Source organism: Castor canadensis, chromosome X, assembly GCF_047511655.1.
Source record: "Castor canadensis chromosome X, mCasCan1.hap1v2, whole genome shotgun sequence".
Classification (NCBI taxonomy): Eukaryota; Metazoa; Chordata; class Mammalia; order Rodentia; family Castoridae; genus Castor; species Castor canadensis.
This window is the reverse complement of record NC_133405.1, coordinates 49,865,116-49,892,383: the sequence shown is the minus strand read 5'-3', so window position 1 is coordinate 49,892,383 and position 27,268 is coordinate 49,865,116. Positions and strand designations below refer to the sequence as shown.

Genomic DNA, 27,268 nt, shown 5'->3' with positions numbered 1-27,268 from the left:
AATTCTTTTTGATCTAACCTTTTCTCTAGTTCCTGGTCCCCTTTTCCTATTGGCCTCAGTTGCTTTAAGGTATCTGCTTTAGTTTCTCTGCGTTAAGGGCAACAAATGCTAGCTAGTTTTTTAGGTGTCTTACCTATCCTCACCCCTCCCTTGTGTGCTCTCGCTTTTATCATGTGCTCATAGTCCAATCCCCTTGTTGTGTTTGCCCTTGATCTAATGTCCACATATGAGGGAGAACATACGATTTTTGGTCTTTTGAGCCAGGCTAACCTCACTCAGAATGATGTTCTCCAATTCCATCCATTTACCAGCGAATGATAACATTTCGTTCTTCTTCATGGCTGCATAAAATTCCATTGTGTATAGATACCACATTTTCTTAATCCATTCGTCAGTGGTGGGACATCTTGGCTGTTTCCATAACTTGGCTATTGTGAATAGTGCCGCAATAAACATGGATGTGCAGGTGCCTCTGGAGTAACAGTCTTTTGGGTATATCCCCAAGAGTGGTATTGCTGGATCAAATGGTAGATCGATGTCCATCTTTTTAAGTAGCCTCCAAATTTTTTTCCAGAGTGGTTGTACTAGTCTACATTCCCACCAACAGTGTAAAAGGGTTCCTTTTTCCCCGCATCCTCGCCAACACCTGTTGTTGGTGGTGTTGCTGATGATGGCTATTCTAACAGGGGTGAGGTGGAATCTTAGTGTGGTTTTAATTTGCATTTCCTTTATTGCTAGAGATGGTGAGCATTTTTTCATGTGTTTTCTGGCCATTTGAATTTCTTCTTTTGAGAAAGTTCTGTTTAGTTCACATGCCCATTTCTTTATTGGTTCATTAGTTTTGGGAGAATTTAGTTTTTTAAGTTCCCTGTATATTCTGGTTATCAGTCCTTTGTCTGATGTATAATTGGCAAATATTTTCTCCCACTCTGTGGGTGTTCTCTTCAGTTTAGAGACCATTTCTTTTGATGAACAGAAGCTTTTTAGTTTTATGAGGTCCCATTTATCTATGCTATCTCTTAGTTGCTGTGCTGCTGGGGTTTCATTGAGAAAGTTCTTACCTATACCTACTAACTCCAGAGTATTTCCTACTCTTTCTTGTATCAACTTAAGAGTTTGGGGTCTGATATTAAGATCCTTGATCCATTTTGAGTTAATCTTGGTATAGGGTGATATACATGGATTTAGTTTCAGTTTTTTGCAGACTGCTAACCAGTTTTCCCAGCAGTTTTTGTTGAAGAGGCTGCTATTTCTCCATCACATACATAGTTTTTAAAAAGAGTTTTCAGAAACCTTGAAAGGGTTCCAAGTGTCTCCAAGGGTCATCAGACCACACTTTGAGAACTACTGTATTAAACAGACATTGAAATATTTACAAATAAAATGTTAGGCTACCTACAATTTGCATTCTAGTCTCCAAAACACACCTATGTCTTGCTATATACAGTGATTCTCATTATTTGTGGTTGTTATGCTCTCTAAGTTGCCTTGAGCAATAAATTGGCAAATAGTAAGTCAGTGCTCTTAGTGGAAATATAGGGTAGGTTTCTGTGAGCCTCTGATGTCATTCCCTTAAAATGATCAGTACATAAACTTGCTGTGTGTTCTTTTGTTTAAAAACATCTTATTGCATATATCTTTCTTAAAATGACAAATTATGTGCAATATTTCTTTATAACAAAACACTAGGAAAGAAGGTCTTAACAATTTCCTGATCTTGGGTAACGTAACCGTAGATTTCTTTGATTTTCATCATGGTAACAATGCTGTCCAGTATGCTTTTTGAAATCAGTCATCCTCTCACGAAACTACAAATTTAGCTGCCTTGCCATAGTCTCATCACACACTAAAGAGTTATTTTAGCACTTTCCAGATCAGCCTCACATATAAGATTGGCAAATTTCCTCTTCCCTTTCCTTGATGTACCATATTGATTCATTAACACTCTACTCACAGCTGATAACATTATAATTCATGTTGGAATAAAATTTACGTAATGCATGTATTTTCTCCAAAAGGCACACTATAGCCTTCTGGCACTTAGGAATGCTAGAAAACACTTTAATACTATGGTTAGAGGCCATTAAAACAGTGAAATTAGTAACAAATGGCACAAAATATGGCATTAAATAGACCACAAAAAGGACAGAGATGAAACAAGAAAGGCACTGTGTCTCCTTGCCCTCCCTCAGTTGGAAACATTGAGTGCCTGCCACTTTGTACATGTCCATGAATGATCATGAAAGTGCTGCAAGTACAGATTGTGGGATTTACAGATAAATTTTTATCAAGTAGGTGAATGTGCAAATATTAAATCTGTGAATAATTAGTATCAGCTACATACACATATACATATACATGTGCATATGTGCTGTTTTAAATGACCAGCAGAAATTGTTAACTGTTGAAGCTGGATAATGGGTATATGGAGATTCATTATACCAGTCTAATTTTGTGTATGGTTGTGATTCCACTTTTCCTTGATGTAGCTTTTCCTTACCAGAATGTGGGAGTCTGTAGCTGTTAGAGGTGAAGTCAAAGTGACTTTATGGTGCTAGCAGCCATCCACTACAAACCCAAACCTTCTGAGGGGTTATTAATCCAAAATTCACTCCCTGTTGTAAAGATACCATCATAAGATCAATAGCTCTTTCTCTTGGAAATAAGTTTTAGGAAATTATCCCAGAGACAACTGAACTAAACCCTCTATTATTTTGAGAGGTAACTGATCCCAGCCAGACCAGTTCACTCTGTGGATACATGTATGACTTTAGCAGAAGTTTACTTGATTCTAGTCCAAGGATGTGGGTTGCAGTCACTTTCTAAGTTAGTAATCCAGACAGACTCTCAGTCAACCATTCTTGAGTGATCCACTAGTTTCCAGCTAAATTTCATATATTCTCTGGACTCTAGTATGTGAGAAAGCTTGCCATTTTAAAGATCCAGAGGAGAGCAGACATGTCCTACTTTTGAGGCTGAATGTCCCACCACTCTAGTTTCCAAGATCAGTCTCTACAAGTTTGGATGTCATTTTTTCCCTTATCAGAAACTTCATGCATCAGCTATCTCCTCCCTCTTCTGCACCTTGAATTTTCTTTTTCCTAGTTCTTCCCCATCAACACATGCACATTCCCAAGTCTCCACCTTTACAAAAATTATCCCTCAGTTTCATGTCCCCCTCTGGCTGCCATCAGAACATTCCCTTTACAAGCCTATTGGAAGTATAACATGCACTTACAGTCTCACTACTTCAGTACTGAATGTTCCAGGTTGTGGAATAAATCATTCCCAAAATTGGTGCTTCAAACAGTAATTTTATTATGCCCATGATTGTGTGGCCAAGACTCACTGTGTAATTCTTCTGCTTCTTGTGGCAGCTACTAGGGTTATTTAGTGGTATACAGCTGGTTGGCTAGGTTGGTCAGGAGGGTCCAAGATGGCTTCCTTAATAAGCCTGGAAACTTGGTAAGGATATATGCAAATCTGGGCTTAGCTGGCTCTCTTTCCATGTCACGTCAGGACTCCTCCACTTGTTCTCGTTAGTAAAGTAGTCAGATTTCTTACATGGTTGTTGAGGACTGCAAAAAGCCAAGGCAAAAGTTGCAAGCCTTTTTACAACCTACCCTTGTAAATCAAGCAGCATCACTTCTTTGCATTTTTTCAGTTAAAATTATTTACAGGGTCCACCAGATTCAAGAGTAGGAGATTACACGGCAGAAGAGTTACTGGGAAAAATGACTGACGGGGGCTACATGTTACAGTCTATCACCCCCACGCACTCCTTAAACTACTGCAATGTGGTCGACTCCCTGCCACTACATCGAAACTGCAAACTGTAAAGATAGACCTTTTAGTTGTTAGATCTAAGAGATGCTTTTCAGTAATTTTTTTTTCTGAATTAGACCCAATCAACCACTAACTTCTTGAAACTCTCCTCCTGACAGGTGTATACCACCTTTCCTGGTTTACTCTTTATTTCCCTGCCTGTGTCTCCATCTCCCAAAGTGAACCATTTTCTCATTGCCAGTGTGAGCAAGTTTGCTGATCTGACTAGGAGTGACTGGGGATTAGAAGAAAGACACAAAGACAGACAATAGAGAAAAGCTGGGATTGGGTGGGTCTGATGCTCCTGATGAGAGACACCGGCCCCTCTGCATCCAAGCACATTTGTTTATACAGCACATATGTGGAAGTCAAGTTAGGTTCTCATGGGCCAAGTCAAATAGGCAGCAGGAACAAGGACGCTATGGTAAGTTGCTTTTCTACTCTGACTGTCCTTGTGTGTTTCCCACACAAGGCCATGCCTTCACAGCTCAAAGGTCCTTGACATAGTCATGCTTATATAAAGGTTTCTTCTTGGTCCATTCAGTTACTGGTCTCCCACATCTCCTCCCTCTTTATTTCTTAAATGTTCCCGGTGTAGACTGGTGCTTAATTCAAGGAACTATCTCTGGACTGCTCGGCATCCAACTGAAAAGGTACAAAAGCAGATTAGTAGCAAGACTCCTATTCCTATGAGGTACAAGAAGGAATGTTTAAGGACATTAAATGGATTAAAACCTTGTAGCTCATCCAATACAATTTTTGCCATTTCGGCAGGAGAGATGATCCAATCATATGCTCTCTGCATTGTCAATATCCGTTGCCTGAGGTGTTGTAAATTTAAAGTATCATTGCTGTTTTCCCAGGCCCCCATCACATGAGCTTTAACGCTCTGCCAGGGATACTCCAACTCATTGCAGGGAGCAGCAGGGATACAGATGTGCTGGAAGCCCGCATGACATAGGAGGTCCTGTCTGAATTTTATGGTTTGTAGTTCTAGCGAGGAGAGCCGTCTCCAGGGTGTTTAGGCGAACATCAATTTTTTCATCTATAGACACTTGTTGTTGAAGGGCATAGGTGACATTCTGGGTGAGTGTGTTAACATAGTGAGCATTTTGTATGCTTTGAGACAAAGCTATGGATGCTGTGGCCATAGTGGCCTACAACCCTCTTTTCTCTTACCAACAGGCTTTTTACTTCCTTTATAACCTGTAGACCTTTGTCATGGTACCAAGGACCTGTAAAATTACTGGGTACCAGAAGATGTGGTATATGTCTTACCATTAAGATCATTTTGCCCTTGTTGTAGGTACTGGTACAGGCTGTTAGATTACAAGTTAGGCAATTTGTCTTGTATATGGAGCCATTTTTTGTAATGTTTAGATCCCTCATGACTACAGCAAAAGGATGTTGTACACAGGCTTAGAGGCCTTTTTTCTCTGCCCCACCACCTCCAAGTTTGTCCAAAGACCAACTAGTCAAGTTGAGTAACTCCGTGAAGCAGTCAGTTTCCATATATCTGTTTGGATGTTCCCTCCATTGGGGCCTACCATAGGGGTGGTCCAGTATCCAGTCACATTGGTTTCTTGGCTAGCATTTCTGGGCCAATAGACAACAGTGGCTACACTGAGGTTAAAGGATGTACTATGAGGGAACAGGCATTGCTCCCATGGGGCCTCCTTGCCAGGATGATGTTGGATCTGTTTGGCACGACACCTGGAAAAGTGAGGCCGGTGTGTGGCATTGTACTGTTCAGTGGCATTGAAGCCCAGGAATTCTAATTTTTCATGTATATAATGGGTGCCGTTGCACAAAAGGGTGCTCCTCCAAGTAGGCACTGTAGGAAGGCACCGTTGTAGTGAGCTTAAGCATGATGGCACTGAAGTGGATTGCCCTGTGGAATTACAGGAACTGAAGGTGGGAGTCATGTGCCCATTAGAGTGGCCTCCCACCAACTCTGAATCATTGGTGTAAACCAGTACATTTGGTCCTTTCCATGTTACTGCGTGAAGCACTGGTGGATGAGGTATAAATGTTCAATGTTGTTGGATCTGGGCCATTGAGCCACTTACCTGTAGGGTGATGATTGCTAACATGGCCAGGAAAAAGGCCATGGAGTTGTCTGTCAGCCCTGCACCACTGATCATGTCACCTGCCATCCATGTCAGGCACTTGATTTGTTCCCAACTGGGTAGGCCTGCAGTCTAGGCCCCTCGGGACAGGTGGTTCCTGGTCCTCCCCCAAGGTGGTGGCAGGGTCTGCATTATCAGCAGGTGCAGCCTCAACAGGTGTCCTCCTCCCTCCTGGCCATCCAGCCTCAACAGCCTCCCTGGGCTGGGGTCCGTCAGGCTCAGCCTCTTCATCCAGGGTATGAGTGGGTCTTTAAGGCTTCATGAAGCAAGATGGCACCCACACTGGCTGGCCAGCACCTTTGGAGAAAACACAAGCATGCCCTCAGACCCACATTAGCACCAGGCTAGGGCCCACCCATATACCCTGTAACACATCTTTCCAAAAAACCTGGGGTAAGGTCGCTTTGTTGGACTCAGCCCAGTGCTTTTCTGCTGGGGTAATTCCCTGATCTGTACAATTTAAAAAATTTAGGGTGTAAAGGGCTTTATTGAGAATGGTGGCAAGAGGGAGAGTATCTCCCCCTTTTTGTTTTTCTAATTGTAATTTTAAGGTGTGGCGGGCTCGTTCCACAATGGCTTGGATTATACAGAATGCCAGTAGAATGGAATATCTCATATGACTGGCAAAACACATGAAAAGCAGCCAATGTGTACCCGAGCCCATTGTCTGTTTTGATCTGATTATGTTTACCCATAATAGCAAAAGTAGCCAGGCAGTGGGCGATTACATGCTTGGTGGCCTCACTGCTGCAGGCAGAGGCATATATGAAACTGGAATAAGTATCAATGGTGATCTGTACAAAGCTAAGGCCCCCAAAGGATGGTATATGAGTTATATCCATCAACCAAATGCTTCTTGGCTGGAGGCCATGAGGATTGATCACCTCTAGTGGAAGGAGGGAGGTGTTGTGCACAGGTTTGGCAGGTTTTAACAATTTGTTGGGCCTGTTCTCTGGTAAGATGGAACTGTTTGTGAAAGGCATTTGAGTTTTGATGACAGAGCACATGGCTCTGAACAGCCTGTGTGACAGTAGAACCAGGAGTACAGGGGTTAACATGTCCCAAAAAGCAAGGAGAAGCCAACTCATCCGCATTTTGGTTGCCCTCAGCAAGAGGACCAAGTAGACCAGAGTGAGAGCTAGGTGTCCCACAAAGTAGGGGGTTGGCAAACCTGTAAATAGTCTGCAACTGGCAAAACAGATGGAATAGTTCCTAATTATTGGTATGGCCGATTTACACAGTTTCAATGGCACACAGTACTCCTGCAACATAGGCACATAAGTATAAACAGTAATAGACTCAGTGGGAAAATCATGGCAGGCCATGATGACGGCCTGTAGCTCAGCATGCTACAAACAAAAAAATGTTTGTTTAACCTTATGGTCCTTTGTAGAATAATAAGCTGCCATCCCTTTCCCTGATGCATCTGTGAACAGAGTAAGAACACCAGGGATAGGGTCCTCCTGTATCCAATGTGGAAACACAAAGGAATGGGTTGATACAAAATGTAGGACCTTGGAAGTGGGAAAATGTTCATTTAACTGCACAAGGAAGTTAGCCAGCGCATTTTGCCATGTTTCTGAAAACTGCCAAAGCCAATTTTGTTGCTCCTTAGAAAATGGGATTGTAATGGAGCCTGGTTCCTGTCCCACAAGCTGTACACACCCAGACGTCCCTGTCCAACTATCCTGACCACCAACTCATGATAGGGAGCGATCACCCTTGGTGGGGAGTGCCCAAGATGAATCTATTCTAATATTCCCTGTTGTTGCCAAAGGGCCCCAGTAGGGATGCCGGGAGAAGATAATACTAACAGTTGTAATGATTGGTGTGGATCCCATTGGTTTAGTTGCACTTGTTGAATGGCCTTTTCTACCCTTTGTAGGGTCTGTCATCCCTCTAGGGTTAGTTGTCTGGGAGATGAGGGATTGCTATCTCCTTTAAGTATGTTAAAGAGAGGAGAAAGTTCTGAGGTGGTCAACTTTAGAGCAGGCTGTTGCCAATTGATGTCCCCCAAAAGTTTTTGAAAATCATTTAAGGTTTTTAAAGTGTCTTTATGAATTTCCATCCTTTGAGGGCAGATAGTATGCCCTTCTATGAGGTGGCTGAGGTAAGAAAATGGAGACTGTCATTGTATCTTTTCTGAAGCAATAACAGGCAGGCAGGGTATGTAGCAACTGTGCCAATATCTTATGTAAAATTATTTCACTCTGGTGACTGACCAGAATATCGTCCATATAAGGAATGATATAAGCTTTTGAAAATGTCTTTTAGGGGGCTTCGAGGGCTGCAGCAACAAATTCTTGGCACATAGCAGGACTACTGGCTATCCCTTGTGGCAAGACTTTCCAATGGTATCTTTTGTACGGGACCTGGTGATTTGTAGAGGGCAAAGAGAAAGCGAAGTTTTCCCTATCTCTGGATGGAGTGGGAAAGTAAAAAAAGCAGTCTTTAAGGTCTATAATATACAAATGATTTTGTAAGGGAATGGCTGTAGAAGGGAGCCCCGGCTGGAGGGCACCCATGGGCTGCATCACCTTATTGACTGCTCTCAGGTCTTGTAATGCCATTTGCCAGATTTCTTTTTAATTACAAATATGGGGGTATTCCAAGGGCTGTGAGTGACCTCAATATGTCCTGTTTGTAGCTGTTTCTCAACCAACACCTGGGCTGCAGCCAATTTTTCTCCTGTCAGGGGCCACTGGTCCACCCAGACAGGCTCATTAGTCAGCCATGTAATCCGAGTGGCTGTCCTCTCTGGGGGCAATCATTTTTGTTTGACCCTCCTGAAAAGATTGATTAGAGGAGTAACCCAATTCGATGCACTCGGAGTGTCCTTCATTATCAACAGGGGATAACCTTCCCTATTGGGTCTTTCCCAGTCCCCTTCGGGGATCAAAGACCTGTTGGAGAATCATGTGGGAGACCACACTATTGGGGCTTCAGAGTACGGCTCCCATCCCTTGTAAAACATCTCTTCCCCATAGGTTTACTGGGAGGTCTTTTAAGACATCTGGTGCAAAAAACCGAGTGTCCCTCTTCATCCTGCCACTTAATTGTGGCAGCATTCTGTAGGGGGGCCCTGGCTGACCCCACCCTGCCCCCTGCAGCTCTGCCACAGCCTGTGTGCAGGGCCACACAGAGGCCAGTGGCAAGAAGTAGTCACCAAGATGTCTGTGCCAGTGTCTAGCAGATCCAGGAATCTTTTGCCATTTAGGAATAAGGTCATTTCTGGTCTCTCAGCAGTAACCCGTTGGACCCAATAAGCATGATCTGAATGTCCAAACCCTTTATCTCCTCGAGGGGTAGGTGTTAACACTTTGCCTTTCTTTATATTAGGAAAAAGGACCAATTGAGCTATTTTATCAGTTGGGGCTATTGCAACAAATGTTTGAGGGGCTTGAGCCAATATCTTAATTTCTCCTGAATAATCTTGGTCAATTATACCTGGGTGAATTTGCAAACCCTGGAGAGTCATACTGCGTCTAATATCAATCCCACAGTGTCTTTAAGAAGCGGGCCATGAATACCTGTAGGGATGGCCTGGATACCCATTTCAGGGGTTAAGATATATCAGGCAGAGGGACTGAGGTCCAGTCCTGTGCCTTCTGGGGTGGCCCAAAAGAGGTCCTCAATGGTGGTAAACCTGGAGTCTTGTGAACCAAGATTACCCCTACTGTTTGTTGGGGCCGGGGCTGGCCCCAACGGAAGTTTCCCTCTCCTGTAGGGTGAGGCCCTCAACATCAGTCTGGAAACGACACTCATTTGCCCAGTGCCTCCCTCTATAGCACCGCGAGAAGACCCCAGGGGGTAGGGCCCTGGAGCCAGGGAAGGATGACACTATTCCGGTCCCACCAGATGGGGGTCTTTTTCCCTTGTGACATTCCTTGGCAAAGTATCCCAGCTGCCTGCAGGAAAAGCAGGCACCTTTGCACCCCTTTTTGGAGAGATGGATAACCTCTTTTAGGGCAGCAGCAAGAGCTGCCTCTTGAATATGGTGAGCCACTGTATCAGCGCAAATTCTGATCATCTCCTGGATTGAGGTCTTTTTCCTGTGTGGGCGCAATGCCTCCCTGCAATATTTGTTGACATTTTCAAAGACTAATTGTCAGACCAGCATTAATCCTGTTTCCAAATCTGCCACTGTTCTCCCAGTGGTTTGCACAAGTCAGATCACTTGAGTCCTGGACGGTCTCATCAGGACCCTGGAGGATCTTTCTGATTTCTTGAGACTTTTCTCCCTTAGTTGCCTACTAAGCCGCACATGGCGGCAATCGTAATTTGTTGATAGGCCTGAACAGGATAGTGTAGTTGTCTATGCCCTCAAATGGACCCTTACCCAAACAGCATGTCTGAAGTTATTTGAACACTGTGGGCTGCATTTTGGGCCACTTGTTCAACACATAACTAAGTGTAGCTAATTTTCCACGATAAATAATCCCTCAGGCTCAAACAAGCCTTGGCTATCCCTATCCAGTCCTCAGGTGGCAAAGCCATATCTCCTACCACACTTTGTAACATCTGAACACTAAAAGGGGCTGTGGGACCATACATGGTGCATGCCTGTTTAAGTTCTTTTAAGGTCTTAAATGATATCTGTTCATGGTATCTGACAGGCACCTGTGGGTTGTTGGGATCAAGTCTCTCAAACACTGGGTAGGCACAGAAACCTGGCAAATCCTTCCCGCATATTTGTGCCTGTAACAAGGCTTTTTGTAAGGGGCTGCCAGTCTTTCCAGACCCCCAGGATCACAGAAGATCCCCTAACTGGAGGGTCTCATTCAGATGGTGAGCCAAGGCATCTTCATATTCACCTCCCTCTGAAATGGAGTTGGGGTCAGCATCCGAGTCCTCTACCTTGTGATGTTTAAATGCAGGCATTGTCTCAGGGGGCGGCGGAGTGGACAGTACTGTCATGGTTCCCTTTTTAATGGTTAAGGTCTCATAATTACTGGGATGAGTCGCTTTGGAAAAGCTCCCTGCTCCCCCAGGTTCTGACACAGAGGTGGAGAACATCAGTTTATGTATAGGAGTTGGATCTAAACAGTCCCGAATCTGGCTCCACAAACCAAAAGCAATGACATACCATCAGCCCCTCAGCCATGTAGCAGCCTTGGAGCTTTTCTCCCACCTTTTGCCAGGTATCAAGATTTACAGTGCCCTCCTCTGGAAATGAAGGACATGTGTCCTGGACATAAGTCCAAAAATTGTATAAGCTGAGGTGACCTAACTTTGCTTCCTCTAGTCTTAAGCATTGCCTTTTGCATTTGTACACCTGACTATTATCTTTTTGCACTTATGTATTGGTCATTCCTCAATGTGTATCTCTATCCCAGACTTCTTTCCAGTCCTCCAGATTCTGAAGTAATCTGTCTAGATGCCTCACGAATACTTCAAATACAGCCAAAGATGAGTTTATCTCCTCCCTTAAACTTGTTCTCTTTCTCGTCTTTTCTATCCTGTATTTACCATCCATCCATACGCTCAAAACAGAAATTTGGGAGTCCTCTTTAACTCTCTCCTCACCTGCATATACTATGTCACTAATTCCGGACCACTCAATCTGTTAAGAAGCTTAACAATTTATCACCTCTTTTCTATTCTAGATAACATGTCTGGCAGAGGACTGGGTAAGGATCTTGGTCATTTATAGAAATTAGTTTACTAAAATGAACTCAAATACTGCTTTTGTTGCAGTACTGGGGTTTGAACTCAGGGCCTTGAGCTCTGTAAGGAGGTGTTCCACCACATGATCCATATCCCCAAGTCCTTTTTCTTTTAGGTATTTTTTTAATAGGATCTTACATTTATGCCCAGGAAGGAAGGGTGGGCTGGACTATGATCCTCCTATTTATGCCTTCCTTATAGCTGGGATGAAAGGCATGCACCACTGCACCCTGCTTTTTTATTAGTTGAGATGGGATCTTGTGAACTTTTTGCCTGGGTTGGCCTAAAACCACAACCCTCTTGATCTCTGCCTCTTGAGTAGCTAGGATTGCAGGTGTGAGCCACAGTGCCTGGCTCAAATAATGCTTTTTTTTAAAATCAGAAACAATCCAGAATATTAGAACAGGATATTTGATCAATGAAGCCCCTCATGGGGAGGGTCACTCAAGATGGTGGCAATGGGATTCTACCTGTGTAGGGTGAGGTTATTTCAGTTCATGGAGACCCCTAAATGGATGATTATCAAGTTTCTTATACCTCCAAAAACATGTCATTGGAAAATGTCATCACCTTTATCATGATAATAAAAACTGTCATCTTCAAGTCACATCATTTTGATCAAACATCCAGATCTGTTTTTTTTTATTGAAAGAGCACAGATTTATTAAGCAGAGAGGCTGGGTCTCAGAGAGACTGAGCCAAACATCCAGATCTTGCATACAAACCTTTACTGCACCACTGAACAGTAAACCAGTAGTGACGGATTACATTTAATGACCAAGTAGCTCCTATCAAGTCTACCTTCAGATAAAACAACTAACTACTTTGGACAAAATATTAAAAACAACTACCTGAAAGTATTAACAAACAACCCCAAAGCAGCAGAAACTGAGAGAACCAACACTTAAAGAATCAGAACTAGATGAGATTCCCATTTTAAGGCTTTTAGACACAGGGTAGGCCCCAGTCAGTGCCCTAATGGGTGGCTAAAATTGAACCTTACTGTCTTGAAGACTAGAGAATTGAATTCAGGGTTTCCACAGTAGTTGGAAAGTGTGGGGCAAAATCCTGGAATGGAGAGAGCCTAATAAGTAGAGCCCTAAATTCTGAGTATAAACTGCCTAAATCTGGTCAACCTCTGAATTAAATATCAGTGGGGGCATCTCCAAACAATCTAAAAACGGCTAAAAGAGCTGGATAGAGTTCAGTTGCTACCTACCACAAGAGAGACTAAGTATGGAGCTTAAGTTCAGTCCAGTTACTGCTTGCTAAAACAAATACAAAAAAATCAATACTCTCTATAGGGATATAATGGTATCCAGATGCTCTAGAACATAACCTCTACAATGTCCAGGAGACAAGTCAAAATGAATGGATATACACAGGAAACAGGAAAATGTGACCTATACTGAAGAAGAAAGGCAATGAATGAAGATTGGCTCCATGATGGCCACCAACATATCTGTAATCACACAATCCGTACCTGCAGCACTTTCACGGTCATTCATGGACCTGTACAAAGTGGCAGAAAAAACTGAGTTACCAGGCACTCAATGTTTCCAACTAAGGGTGAGTAAGGGGACACACTGCCTTTCTTGTTTCAGTTCTTATGCTGTAAGTGTCCTTTTCCTGGCCTATTTAATGCCACATTTTGTGCCTTCTGTTATTGATTTCACTGTTTCAATGGCCCCTAACCGTAGTATTAAAGTGTTTTCTAGCATTCCTAAGTGCCAGAAGGCAGTAGTGTGCCTTTTGGAGAAAATACATGCATTAGATACATTTTATTCCACCATGAATTATGTTATCAGCTATGAGTAGAGTGTTAATGAATCAATATGGTACATCAAGAAAAAGAAAGAGGAAATTTCTTAGCAGGAATTGTACAATGGGGTTTCATTGTGATATTTACATCATGACATAATATACTTGATCAAATTCACCCCCTCTGATACTGTTTAACCCTTTCCCCTCTTTTCCAACAGTTTTAGTGGGTTTCATTATGCTATATAAAATGCCCCTTGATCAAACTCACTCCCATCACCCTCACCTTTCCCCCTTACTCCTCCCACTGGTTCTCCACCTCTCCAAGCAGTACCCTTTTTTATAATCATAAGAATTTTTAAGCAGCTACTAACCATGCCCAAGGACAAAGAGGAACATATGTTCACAATGAATAGCAACCAGTTGCCCTACAACCATGTAAAGATGGCCAGCCTGTGGATACAGGCAGCCAGTTAAAAGTCTAGAAGAGACTGGGCATGGCAAGCCTGGCCAGAGCCTAGAGCAGTCCCTGACATTCCTTTTGTTCAGATTGTCATTGTTTTCAGGTAGACTACTGAAAGTCTCATACTTTTCTCTCTCTGCTTCTGGTTACTGTTCACTATGATTCATCACATATACACATTCAGATCCTAAACATGTCTACATTGATTCCAGAATTACCTTTTAGAACACAGCTTTAATTAGGACTTTATTGATTGTAAGTAACAGAAATACAACTTAAAATTGGGAAAAAGAGGGAATCTATTGGAAGTCTTATATGGGTAAGCCTCAAGGACAAGAAGACCAGAGACTTGAATGCTGTTAGGAATGTCTCAACTGCTTATTCTGAAAATCGCATTTTTAAAAAACAAGTTTTCTCCCTGTGGCTGCAAAAAGGCCACCGCAAGTTTCTGACCATATTTCTCCCAGTTGTGACACACAAAAGTGGGACACAATATTTTCCCCCAATTAAGTTAGTAAGAAAAACAGTGAAAGAGAATGATTCTGATTGTCCTAACCTAGATCATATGGCCACATCTCACCAATCAAATTAACCATGGCCAGGGAGACAGGGTACTATGATTGGAAGACCCTTCTAGAACTGCATGGCTAAGAGAGGCATACATCAAAATAAACAAACAATAAAAGTCTAATACATTCCTTATATTCTCTACTTCAATTGGTGACAATAGCTTCTTCCATGCCATTCCAGAATCCTGGAATCTCTCTTATATCAGAGACTACTATCTCCCCCTTGATACCTGTTCTCTTCCTCTACCTGGCATTTTGATGCTTGAAACATGTGGAGATGAGACAGCAAATCCCTCAGGAAAGAGAAATGAATCTTTATCCTGTTTAACCCACTGTTATTTTAGCTGCCTTGTAAGTTACTGCTGAACCTAATCCTAACTGACAACCCCCTCACTTCCCACATCTAATCAAGGCAGAACAATACAGACTTTAAGAGAGTGGGTTAGAACCAAACCCCTGGAATTAGAATGTAGGCTCTGCCACTTACTAGTTCTGTTCAGAGTATGTCTGTATCTCTATGCAAATGTTTCATCACGCAAAAAAATGACATTAATGATACTTACCCATCTCATAAGATGGTTGTGAGGATTTAGGAAGATAATTCACGAATATACTTAGAATAGTGACTGATACATAATTTAATGAGTGGTAGCTATGGTTTTCAGGGCCTACCAATTTTATCTACTGAAGATCTTGAAAAACTATATCTTCTTTCACAGCCCAAGTGACATGTCATTTCAATAAGCCCTGTCTCCAGTTCCATTTCACCACAGAATTCCCCATGCTGCCCCAGCCTGACCTTTCACAACATCCCAATCTGAACAGGTCACTCCTATTTGAAACCTCTCAAGGACTCATCCTTATGGACAAAGTGAAAACCATAACTCCTTAGCTTGATAATCAAGGCCTTTTTGGATAAGGACCTAACTGGCTTCTGGGCTCACCTCCTACCACTCCCCTACAACACCCAACACCCCAGCCACACTGACCTAGTCTATCACCTCCCTGTCACTAAAGTGTCACCCATTCCCAGTCTCTCCCTCCTGAATTCTTCTCCTTTGGCAGCAATGATACCACTGCCTCCTACTTTTCTTACAACTTCCCTGGATACTCCTTTTCTCTTTCTCACTCTTTTATTGTTGTTTTTGGGAACACATTGTGACATTTACAAAAATTCTTACACTATATAATAGGTGAATTCACCCCCTCCATCATTCTCCTTTATCTCCCCCCCCATTTCCGGAATACTTTGAACAGGTTTCACTTTTCCATTTACATATATGTGTACATAATATTTCCACCATATTCGCTCTCCTACACTGTTATATCTTCCCCCTCTCACTGGCACCAACCCCTCAGACAGGACCTGTTTTGCCTTCCTGATTTCCATTTTTGTTTAAGATAGATATACAGGGAGTTTCATCATGACGTTTCCACGTATTATAACACGAATTGGTTCATCCCCTATTTTCCTTCTTTCTACCTTAGTCCTCTTATGGTGAGTTCAACAGGTTTAAAAATTCTATATTCATTCCTGTATAGAAAGTACATCACCCATATTCACCTTTTTTACTTCCTTCTTTTACCCTCTCCCTCCTGTTGGTGTCCTCTTACTTACCGTGACCTGTGTTTCATTCTTATTTTTCATTGTTTAGGTGTCTGTTCATTGGCCAGTGGAATTTTTGCCTGTACATGTATTGTAACCCCACTCCACTGCACTCCCTCACCCTTCCCCCCCCTTATTCTGTGTTGTTTTCACTCTTTAATTCTGCTGTAAGTGTAAGGGTTCTCCAGAGTTCTATCCTTCGACTATATCCTGTTTAACTGCATGTCCTGTCCCTGAGCGATGGTATTAACTTTTAAGCCCCATGTTTGTGTTCAGGATTCCTAGATATTCACTCCTGACCTGTCTCCTGAGTTTTGGTTTCCCTCCCCCATCCTGAGAGATCACATCACCTCAACCTCAGCATGGCAGAAACTGAACTCATCTTTCCCATCTCAAACTTGTTTTCTTTGCTCCAAATCTGCTGATTATACCATTATCACCCAAAGCCTGAGACTCTTTATTATCTAAAAAATTGCCAAATCATGCCAATTTACACCCTTAGTAACTCTCAATGCTATCTTTTCATGCTCACTGCCATTGCCCTAGTTCTGACCCTCATTCTCTCTAGAATGGACTCTGTGATAGTCTTCTCCCTGCCTCCAGTCTACCATGCCTCCAAATCAACCAGCAACCTTTACTTACCTCCAGTGAAAATCTTATGTCACTGACCTGCTGTAAAATCTTCACTGACTCCCACTGTCCAATGAGACAAAACTAGTTGGTTCCCTACTAGGTACCAGTAGCTATGTTAAGAAATTCAATATTGACCATGAAATGGTCCCTCCCTTTTAATGAATTTACCATATAGGAAGACAGATACATAAACACACACTAATAACATGTGATAAGTCCTGTGATAGATATACTCACAGACCATTATAGAAGCACATGGGTGAGATCCTTGGGGACAAGGACTATGTCTTCCTAATCTAACCCCAACATCTGGTACCAGGTTTGATTAACTAGAGAATTCTATTTGGATAGTGAACAGGTGATCTGATTCTCTTTACCTAAAATGGCTTGCAGCTCACACATGAAATGAATGCAATCTATAAACCTTGTCATAATTTTGATTTTTAAAATGAGACAACCAGGTAAATTTGAACACTGGCAAGATATATGAGGATGTTAAGGAATCATTATGGGTGTTTTAGTGTCATGATATTACCATTGTGTTAAAAAGTCCTTATCTTTTAGAACTACTTAAGAAAGTATTTTTAAGTGAAATAATGCAATGAAATATTGTTTGGGAGTAGTCTGAAAATAATCCAGTAGTGTTGGATGAAGTAGTATAGCTGAAACAATACTAACGTCTATGATAAATATTGCTAGTGATGGATAAAACAAATGACAAAACTAATTTCTCAATGTTTTATAGCAATCAAGTGAAATGATTATATAAAATGTCTGCTTATAGCACATGATGTCTCAAAAAATGTCTTGCTTCTTTCCTCATCCCTTTAAATCCATCCCCATGGAATCAGAGCAGAAGAAACAGACTACAGTGGTGTGGAAATTAGAATTCTAACATCTGAAGAACTGGAAATATTCTGAGCATCGCTTTTCTTTTCTGCCTGGTTAGGATGGAGCAGGTAGAGCACCAAATGGCTCCCAAAGCAGCCTTGGGCAGGAATGGCAGTGCTCAAAATCCAGCAGAAAAAAGGGAAAGAAATCATAACCTGAACTTTCATAGACAGGACAGAAAATAATGATTTAGACATAAATATGGCCTCTTTGCTGGAATAGAGCTGGTCTTTTCCTCTGCTGCTTGAATCTCTCTGCAATGTCGCCACCTGGTGACTATCAATCATCACTTCACTTAATTTGCTTTGAGAACTCTGAGGGCACGTAAGTTCTGGAAGGTAACAATTTCCTTTGTGGTGCAGAAGCTTTTTATTTTGATGCAGTCCCATGTGCCGATACTTGTTCTTATTTCCTGAACTACTGGAGTTCCATTTAGAAAGCTGTTGCCTATGCCTAAATCTTTAAGTGTTTTTCCTGTTTTCCTCTAGTAGTTTCAAAGTTTTAGGTCTTACAATTAGAATTGATTTTTATAAAGGGTGAAAGACAGGGATCTAGTTTCCGTCTTCTCCATGTAGATAACCAGCTTTCTTCAACTAATCAACTTTTACTCATTCTTGTAAGACCAAGTCAAAACTCATGCCTTCTGCAGGAAGCCTTCCCTAACCTATCCATTTCCCCTAACACTGGTCTTTCCTAAATTCTTTATAAAGGAGTCCAAGTCCAATAAATTGCTAGGGAACTCAGTCAATAGGATAGGGGGTTGGTGGCCCATCACTGGGAAGAAACTTGGCTCAGCAATATATCCAGATGTTTTCAGATGTCTAATGACATACAAATAGTTTGGTAGGGGCAAAAATAACATGGTCTCACTGGTGCCTGCATACTCACTCACTGGCCTACTCATGAACACAGTCCAACCTCAGCTCCAAGACAGTCTTCTAAGGATTGTGAAGACACAGGGGGAGGCCACTTCAAGCATTTTTTTTTTGTTAGTCCAAATCCTGCCTATTGCTAAGAAGCTCTGACCCAAATACCCACAACAGGGCAAGATTATTACTTTAGAGACCTATTGCACACTAAATAGAATAAAAATCTATGCATAGGGACTTTCAGAATGACAGAGTAATAACATCCCCAAATGTGCTTCTCAAAAACAGCAATGAGCTGGGCATAGTGGTACACACTTATAATCCCAGCATTCAGGAGGCTAAGATGGGAGGATCATGAGTTTGAGGCCAGTCTGGGTTACATAGCAAGACCCTGTATCAAAAACATAAAACCAAATACACAAAATAAAAAACAAAACCAAAAACACAAGATAAAAAACAGTGATGGCAAGTGCCAGAGATGTAGCTCAGTGTAAGAGTGCTTACATAGCTGCACAAGACCTGGGGTTCAATCCCCAGTACCCACAAAAAGACTCCACCAATGACAATATTGGCAAAAAGTGTTAAAATCAACTTTTTTTTAATACTCTGGAAATTACCCAAAAGCTTGAAATAATCTCAGTACCATTTGTTCAAGAAAATAATTGAATCACAGTAAGAGCACTGATTCTTGTGGCCTTTTAACTTTCCTTATTCCTATACACCTCTTCCCTGCTCAGTCTTGAAAAGCCAGTAAGCTGTGAATACTAGATTCTGGTATCCACATGGAAAAGGAAGTTGGATTCCTATTTCATGCCATAAACCAAAATTACCTCAAAGTAGGACACATATATTAATATGAGATAAAAATATTAAACTCTTAGAAGACAACAGATGTAAATCTTCATAGCAGAAACTTACATGAATTTTTATAATTAATGAAACAAGAGACAGTTTATACTTTAGCCTATAACCATGAGGTCAGTTGGTGGCTGTATTCAACATTTATAATCAATAATTTTGAGTGTTCACTGACTAAACAATTCCAGTGATAGTACTAGAACATCCGGTTTTACTTACAGATAGAATGAGTTACCCACAAAAGCTACTGATGTGTATGAAATATAAAATATGATATGGGCATGGCAGCACGTCTGTAATTTCAGCACTCAGGAGACTGAAGCAGGAGGATCTTGAGTTAGAAGCTATATAGGCCTATGTAACCTGGATTACATAGGGAGACACTGTCTCAAAGAGCCAAAAAATGTGAATAGAATTTTACCAGATTAAAGGAATGCATGTTCCATATATGTCATTGGAAATAATAATTGTGCAAGCATTTGAAATTTAGTCACCTTTCCTGGCTGTTAGTTTTAATCAAAATGTTCAGTTAAAGAAATAATTAAATACTTCAAGATCTTATTTTAAAATGAGGTACAATTATCTACAGATGGTTCAGTTAGTATACTGGATAACTTCTCTTTCCACGTTTTCCTTGACTGTCTACTTCTCTCTACTAGGTAGTGTCTGGACTCCCAAGAGCCCCTCATCAGGATAGGTAAATGCTTTGTCTAATAGTCTATTTGCCGTCTATCGACCACTTGCCTTCCTTGCCCCTTTTACTCCCTTCCCTTTATTAACCAAACTGCCCACCACTGTATGGGTTACTATTACTTTATAAAAAACTATCTAAAACTTAGTAGGGTAAAATGTTTGTTTTGCTTTCAGATTCTGTGGTTCAAGAATAGAGACATGGCACAACACGGATGGCTCATTTTTCTGTTCCATTATGTCTGGGGTCTCAGTTGGGAAGAGTAGATAGGTGTGAACTATAAGAATTTAGAGGCGTTTTCATTGACAGGCTATTTATTGATTTATGTGTGCAAATAGCTGGTACCTCAGCTAAAGCATTGATTAGAGAACCTACAGGTGGCCTCACCATGGGCTTAAGCTTCCTCACAGCTTAGCAACCTCAGAATAATCAGACTTCTTACATGGCAGTTCGAGGCTCTAAAGACTAATGTCCCTGCAGTAAGGCAGAAGCTGCATTGCCTCTTATTGCCTAGCCTCAGAGATTGGTCTTAATGTCCCCTATTCTACTGGTAAGTACGAAGTCTGCCAAAATTCAAAGCAGAAGGCACATTTGATCTCTTCAATGGAATAGTGGCAAGGTCACATTACAGAAGAGTGCGGGATGAAAGGTAGTGTTGTGGTTATCTTTAAAAAATACAATCTTCCCACATACTTCTCTTAAGTATACTTTGATCTGATTTCTTTTAATGAAAAACCACCCCAAGACACTAATATTTAAAAATGAGGATCCTAAACTCTGTTAGAGGGTAATCAGATGCTTTCATCCACATCCAGTTTTTCTGTTCAGCACATCTGACCACTTCTCTGTCAATGGCTTCTGACAGAGAAGGAGTTTGATCTCCTATAGGCTGCTGGACACAACACTAACCATTCTGAAGAGATATACAACCACTGGTATATGAGAGCTGGCCTGGCCCCCATAGCTAGATCTTCATGTTCTTCCAATGAACATAAATAATTTCATTGACAACCAACATCATACAAGGCAAGAATGTGACCATACTGAAAAGAAAGAAAGCAAAACTGCTGAATAACGTCCAAAGAGACGAAACACAAACTTTGTCCAAATCACCCAAATGACCAAACATTCTCCTACCATGGCCAAAATAGTGACTATGGCTACTTTACTGACTAACCTTGTAGATAAGATTCATTAAGACACCCAACCACAGATTATTTCTACTTTCTAACACAATCTAATCCAGAGCAAAGCCTCACTTCTTTAAATCCTTCCCCAAGTCATCTGACATAGATTCAAATCCTCTAAGTTCTTTCTGACACCTTCTTGATGCACTGTAGTTCCCCATGGTGTGCAATCTCCCTCTACGCATGTAATCAACCCCACCTGTTCAACGACAAGTGTCCTGGTGGTCTTTGGCTAGAAGGCACTGACAGCTCCTCTAAGGACCTTAAACTTAGAGAACACATTTCTGGCCAAGGCCCTGAACTCCAGTTTATAGACTTTGGATTTGGTTCTTTTACACTGCAGTTTTGCAAAACAATTCTACAAATTCCTTAGACCACCAGCAGCTATTAAAATGACCTACAGTTAAAAAATATATATTTATATGAGATCTCATCCTGTTTTTTTCTCAATACCTTATCAAATGCACAAGGTTATTCTGATAATAGTGGCAAGAGCTGCCCTAATCCCCAGCAGTCACAGGACCTAAGGCAACTCAGCTTCCAGCATCAGGATGCTTATGTCTCTGCTATGGGATACCCAGGACATCTGGCTCATCAGGAATTCTAGAACATATTTCTGCCACTGCCATCTCCTCCTCCAAGTGACTTTTTAAATTTTTTCTAATCTTATTTTGCAAAGGAAAATGTGATATTTAATAATTACCTTCTACCCTCCTTTAGAGTTCTCTCTTTATCCTCAGAAAATAATAGTCCTGGGCTAGGGATGCAACTCAATGGTAGAGCACTTGTTTAGCATGCTTAAGGCTCTGGGTTCATCCCCAGCACTGTGAGAAAAAAATTCTAAATAAAGCTCTGAATTCAGTGTGGTAGGTAAGTGATAGATCAGAAACCTCATTACACTTCTAGTTAGACATACATATTTAAAGTTATGTAAGGAATTACCCTAAACAATTACCTTGGATTGGAAACAAACCCATCTGAACTTGAGTTCTGGAATAATCATGTATTTGTTGTTATGACACACGTGGTCCAAAATTCACTTTGGTATCCATCTGTCTTCTCACAGGATCCCTGAGATATTGAATATTCATGCACCACAAAATCATTAGTACTTAGAAATCTTTTAGGATATAGAACTTCAGAGCCCCAATCATTGTAGGTTTATCTCCTAATATTTCATGCAAAATATTGCATAACCACACTGATTATAGGACTAGTGTGGATTAGGTAGAGATGAGAACAGCATAGAGGGGAGAAATCAGTGCAGGAACAAAAGGGAGAGTACAACCAATCATGTGTGAAATTTGATTAATTTTCAAGAGATGTGTTGTGTATGTGTCCCCTGCTTACTGTTTTGGATATCTCAGAAATCTGTTATTTTTTAAATATCCCAGGCACTGGCCATCCTGTTACTGGAGCATTCAGCCACAAAGTGTGCCTCTGGGTCCAAATGCGTGCCCACATTAAGGGAAAAAAATGATTTACAATTTGGCCAAAACTGGGAGAGGGAAACCTCTCAATCTGTCTCTTACAGAAAGGATGAAGCAAAAACCAAGAAATATGCATCTGTAGACTTAGCTGTGGGCCCAAGTAACCGAACTGGGAGATAAGTCCTTTTCTTGGTGCTAGGACTAGAGCTCTAAGGGCAGGGCATTTTGACTCCCAGGATGGCATTTTCTGTAGGGATCCTAATTCGCAGGCCACCTTACAATCCTCTACAAAGACTCAGAATAGGCCAGTTTGGATTTTTTTTCTCTTGTTATATGTTTCTGTGTGTTTGGTTTGGGGTTTCACTTGTTTGTTTTGTAATTTACCTGGGGTCAAACTGGGGAGACAGTCTTGACCAGGAGTCTAGAATAATTGGTGACATTTCTGAAAATGCGTTCTGGCCATTTTCAGGCTGATGGGAGTGTTTGAAGGGTGGGTATAACTGAACCCTCCAAGAGACTGTTCAGGGCCAAGTTCTAAAAGGTGGCTTCAAATTAAGCCCTAGCACAACAGCATTTCTGATTCTGTCTGTGCTCTAGAGTAAATGAAATGTTTACTTCTCTAGAGAGAGGGATTTTATTAAGGGTAGGGAAAAACTATCTACCATACCTTCTCAATTCTAACTCCTTATACCAATCTTTCTCTGTTAACTAGATTGTCATTGTCTATTTTTAACTTCAAACATAATTTATTACCAGAAATTAGGAAGGCCCCATTTTTTGTTGTTGATGACACAAGTGGGGGTATAAATTCCACTATAAATAACTAGCTACTTAAATGATAACTCGGCAGGGGATTTAAAAAGAAAACAGCAACTTTGTGTTTTTTTAATTCTTATGGTTCAAGGCATTCAGAAACAAATGAAGAAAAACAGTTTTGTTCAGAAAGATCATCTTTGCTCCACCATCCAAAACATACAACAACAAAAACAACATTTTATTAAAGACAAACAAGACCTGAAACTGTAACACTCTTAGACAAAAATGTAGGAGAAATCCTATATGACACTGGTCCAGGGCAAGAGGGTTTCTTGGGTTTTTTTGGCGGTGGGGGAGGGGGAGATTTGAATTTGACCCTAAAAGCAACAAAAGCAAAACAAAACAAAACATAAATAGACAAATGGGATTACATCAGACTAAGATGCTTCTGCACAATATGGAAAAAACAGAGTAAACAGACAACCTACAGATTAGGAGAAAATATGTGCAAGTCACACATCTAATAAGGGGTTGCTATCAAAATACATAAATAATAAGAAGACAACCCAATTTAAAAATGAGAAGAGGCCCTGAATGGACATTTCTTGAAGACAAATGAATAGAAATGTGAAAAAATGCTTAGCATTACTAACCATTAGGGAAATGCAAATTGAAACCTCAGTGATCCATGTTGGAATGGCTATTACCAAAAAGATGAGGTATGAGGGTATGGCTCAGTGGAAGAGCACTGAGTAATATGTGCAAGGCTCTGGGTTTGATTCTCAGCGCCACAAGAAAAAAAAATAGGGCCAGGTGCAGGGGCTTGTGCCTGTTATCTTAGCTATTTGTGAGGAGGGTATTGGGAGGATGGTTACAGGGCAGCCCAGAAAAAAGTTTCGAGAGACAGCATCTCAACCAATAAAATGGTGAAGTGTGCCTGTCATCCCAGCTACACAGACATGCATAAAAAGAAGATCATAGTCCAGGTTGGCCAGGGCATAAATGTGAGACCCTATTTGAAAAATAAGCAAAGCAAAAAGGGCTGGGGGTGTGGTTCAAGTGGTAGAGTGCCTGCCTAGCAAGTTTAGTTCAAACACAGCACAAAAAAAAAAAAGAAAGAAAGGTAAGTGTTGGAGAAGATGTGGAGAAAAAGGCACCCATTTACATAGTTGATGTGAATGTAAATTAGTACAGCCATTATGAAAAACCTTATAGCAGTTCCTCAAAAAATTTAAACAATTACCATATGACCCAGCAATCCCATCTTTTTGGCAACACTGGAGTTCGAACCCAGGACCTCAAACATGCTAAGTAAGCCCTCTACTACCTAACTACATCCCCAGTTTTTCCATATCTAAAGTATTTGAAATCAGTATGTTTAAGAAATATATGCATCCCCAAATTCATTGCAACAGTACTCACAATAGCCAAATTAAATAACCAAAGTGTCCATCACATTGGACAAAACAAATGTGGTACAGATACTCAATGGAATACTCTTCAACCTTAAAAAACATCAATTTTATCATTTGCAAAAATATGAATGAAACCTGGATGAAATGTAATAAACCAGGCACAGGACAAACACTGCATGTTCTCATATACAGGTGAAATATCAAACAATCACACACTCATAGAAGTAGAGAATAGGGCTAGAAGTGAGCACCTGCCTAGCAAACACAAAGTCCTGAGTTCAAACCCCAGTACTGCCAAAAAAAAAAAAAAAGAGAGAGAGAGAGAGTGACAGAGAGTAGAATGTTGGTTACCAGAGGCTGGAGGATGAGGGGAATGGAGAGATGCTGGTCAAAGCAGGCAAAATTTCACTTAGAAAAGGAGTGTTTACCTGAGACCTCTTGCATATCACAGTGACTACAGTTAATAATAGCATATTGTATATTTCAAAGTTGCTAAGACTAATTGTATTTCCTCCCATACAATGAGATCGATATGTTAATAGATTGACTTAATCATTCTACATTGTGTACATAATATCACTTTGAACCCCAAAACGTATAATTTATCAATATACATAAAATACAAATAAAAATATAAAAAAGCTTTCTAGGCAGTGTGTAAACATGATCTATTTGATTTCACATCTACTATGATTTAATTCAGATCTGACCATCAGATCTGACCTCCCTTACAGGAAATGTCCTTTTGTAACTGGCCCTAGGAATTAGGATCCCTGTAGGAAATCCCCAGGAGTGAAAATGGCCAAGAGCCCTGCTGTTTGGCACCAGAATTAAGACTTATTTCCCAGTAATGATACTTCAGCCCACAGTGAAATCTACAGATGCATATTTCCTAGCTTTTGTTTTATCTCTTCTCTTAAGTTGTAACACTGCTTATAGGCAAGGCAGAGACAGACTGAAGATTTTTCTCTCCACAGTTTTGACAAAAAAAAAAAATTGCAAATAAATTCATTTTCCCCATATACATAATTTTCTTTTTTCTTAATATGGTCAAGCATTTGGACCTAAACCAGAGTGGTAGAGGGCTCCAGTAACACTTTAAGTTTTACTTAAGTCAGCTGTTTAGACCAGCAGTTCTCCAAGTGTGGCCCCAAGGCCAGTAGTATTAGCCTCTTCTGGGAAACTGTTAGAAATGTAAATTCTGGGACCCACTCCAAACCAACTGAAAAAACAACCCTGTGGATGGAACCCAGCAATCTGTTTTAAGAAGGTCTCCAGCTGATTGTGATGCGCAAAGAAGTTTGACTATCAATCACTTGGATTGCCTGCTATAGTGTTGTTAGCAAAGTAGCAGGTTTGATTCAAAGCATTAAAAAGATTGCTTAGGGTTTCTGGTGGGTGCACGATTCCCTGCTGTGAACTGAGTTTGCTGGAAAACCAAAGAACTAGCACAGAAGTATTTCAAATGCTCAGGCCAGAGAGCCCATGAGTCCTGCATTACTGTCCTACCAAGAGATTATAGGGTGCAAGTGCAAGTACACCTTGCTGTCAGGTACTATTGTCCCAGAGGGGTCTAGGGGATTGTAAACGCAAATACTCTCAACAGGAATAAAGTAGTTTGGGCCTGAGTGTTACCTAGTTCTCCAAGTAACTGCATCTTACCTAAACAGGGAGGAAAAGTGCCTAGAGGAAAACTTCAGGAAATTATGCCCTTATTTTATCTTCAAAATGTTAAATCATATAAAAAGCTGTCTCAGACCCGCAACAACATGGCAGTTCGGTGGTGCCCAGTAGGTTTTTGTAACACAAAAGGTACTTATCTCTAACTCCTTGTATTGTAAATGCCTGTGTTCAGATGCAGATAACAACTGGCTGGCTGTATAGGATGAGAATAAAGCCTAATTCTTTACCTCACCCAGAGCCTCTAACGCAGTACTCAGAACACAACAGGTACAGCACCCAGCATTTGTAAAACAGATCAACCATCCCACCAGTAAAAGAATCTGAAACTAGGGGGCCCAGATCACGCCATAAAATCATCCCGTAGAGATAAGACTCCGGTGTGTTGGTGCTAGGCCGACAACACGTTTTGGCCGATTTTCCTCCTTTCATCAGTTCGCCGCCCTCCCATATCATGTCTGTCCCAACCATAAATAAGCAAAAGATTCACCTATCTCAATGTCAACACACAACATAGTTAACATCTCCCCAATCCTACAGTTAAGCTACCAATTCTTGCCGCCAGGTTGGTTCGTCACTTCCCCCTACTTCCGATCCCCTCTCACTTTCGTTCCCCTCTCAGCACAACTGGTAGCCATACTTATCAGGCCTTCCGCTGGTAAAAGCGCCACAAACCTCTGCCTCGTACGCTCTCCTGTGGCCGACCGCCCTTGCTTTGCGGCTTCAGAGAGCAGCGGCAGTAGCGGTGGCTGGACTTTCACCTGCCGGTAAACCTTACTTAAGGTCGACCATGATAGAGAAGCACACCACTTATTTCCCATGCGCCCATGGGCGACGT

The 27,268-nt window shown here is 41.3% G+C and overlaps 1 long non-coding RNA gene across 1 annotated transcript; it reads right to left on the bottom strand.

The window, feature by feature from the left end:
- Positions 1-674: 674 nt before the first annotated feature.
- On the bottom strand, positions 675-27,268 carry LOC141419905 (uncharacterized). Its single transcript, XR_012444636.1, has 3 exons — positions 27,106-27,268; positions 5,895-6,251; positions 675-4,470 (listed from the first exon to the last, which is right to left on the bottom strand). It is a non-coding gene; the product is annotated as an uncharacterized lncRNA (long non-coding RNA).